Genomic DNA, 1,606 nt, shown 5'->3' with positions numbered 1-1,606 from the left:
TATTATAAAAGCATTGCATGGAGTGGTTCCATGACATCTCTCTCTTTCTCTCTCTCTCTTTTTTTTTTTTTGGAGAGCCAAGATTCTATGTTAGCTATCCAAATAAAGTTGGTCTCCTTATAAGTTCAATGATAAATTCCTATGATTTCATGTTGTCTTAGCATCTATTTTGGTCTTTCTTCTAACATACCCAAACTCCTTTTTAAAAGGGCTTAATTTTTTATCCCTCTATGCTTTGAAACAGAGACTGCTACCCTGTTTTCTCTGTGAGGGCTTGGGCTATATGTAAAACAACTAGACTCTAAATTGTTTTATTTTGAAGGACATGCTTTAAATCCAGCTGTTTTGCCAGTCTCCTGGCTAGAGTTTTAAAATCAAAGCTACACAATCCTCATTATGTTTGATTGTATCTTTATATGCACATATGTATTTGTCTATTTTCCATGGTACCAAATTAACTTATAAGCGAGTATTCATAAAAGGAAAAAAGCAGCCCAAATGCTTTTCGAGTTCATGTGACTTTAATAATCTTTAAGGAATAAAGATAATTTAAAAATCATTGGCAAAATAAAATTAAAACAACTTCAAAATTTAACTGAGACATTTTCCTCTGAACCTGTTAGTAAGGAAGGTCAAATAAGTCTGCTACACGTTTCAAGGTCAAATTATTTACTTCCTGGGTTTTTTTTAATAAAATTAAGATTACTAAGAGTTAACATTGTATTTAATATATGTAATTAAAACTACCAGATAGAAATGAAACCATTGTATATATAAACTATATGAAGAAAATAAGATGTTTTGTAAAAAATAGGGGCATAAAAACATAAAAATTCGGTTTTTGTGGAAAAAATAATTTTGCCTAATTTAAAGGTTTTAAAAATAGGTTTAAATTAAATGAATAAGAATGACAGATAAAACTAAATGGATATAAATTTAAGAAAAAATTGGTAAAAATTATAAAACATTATAGGAATCTTACTGTATGGTGAAATTAATTAAGATTAAATAGATTTGTCTGTAAGTTTTTATTAAAATTACTTTTACTATTTAATACACTAAAGCAAGAAAAAAATTGGTTTTTTAGACAAAATTTTCAAGTAATATTAATAGAGATAGTAAAAATTTTTATTCATTCTTTTGAGTAAACTACAAAAAACAAGGGAGAGAGACAGATTTTTCAGTTTGTATTTATTAGGTCTTATTTATTTGGGAAAGTGAGTCTCCTCTTTATTAAAGAATACAATTTTTGCCCTTAAAAATCTTTAAATTATTACTTTGACTGAATAAATGACTATTGTATCATAGTAACCTATGATCTTGTTTTATGGCAAGTGTTTTAGACCTTTGATATTTGACAAACTTAACAAAATTGAAATTCTAAATTCAGTGTTTTTGATCACAAACTAGGTTTTTTGTTGTTGTTTTGTTTTTTAAATATGACAGCCACTGAAAGATCAGGAGAGAAATATTCAGCTTATGTGGTGTGTTAAAAGTATACAAGAAGCAGTGAAATATTAAATGGTGTTTAAGTATCTTTGGGTTACATTTATATAAACATGTTTCTAATACCTATTCCAAAATTGTATGAGCATCCTAACATTAT

The sequence above is a fragment of the Propithecus coquereli genome, unplaced genomic scaffold, assembly GCF_000956105.1.
Source record: "Propithecus coquereli isolate 6110/MARCELLA unplaced genomic scaffold, Pcoq_1.0 Scaffold380, whole genome shotgun sequence".
In the NCBI taxonomy this organism is placed as follows: Eukaryota; Metazoa; Chordata; class Mammalia; order Primates; family Indriidae; genus Propithecus; species Propithecus coquereli.
Note: the sequence above shows the minus strand (reverse complement) of the source record.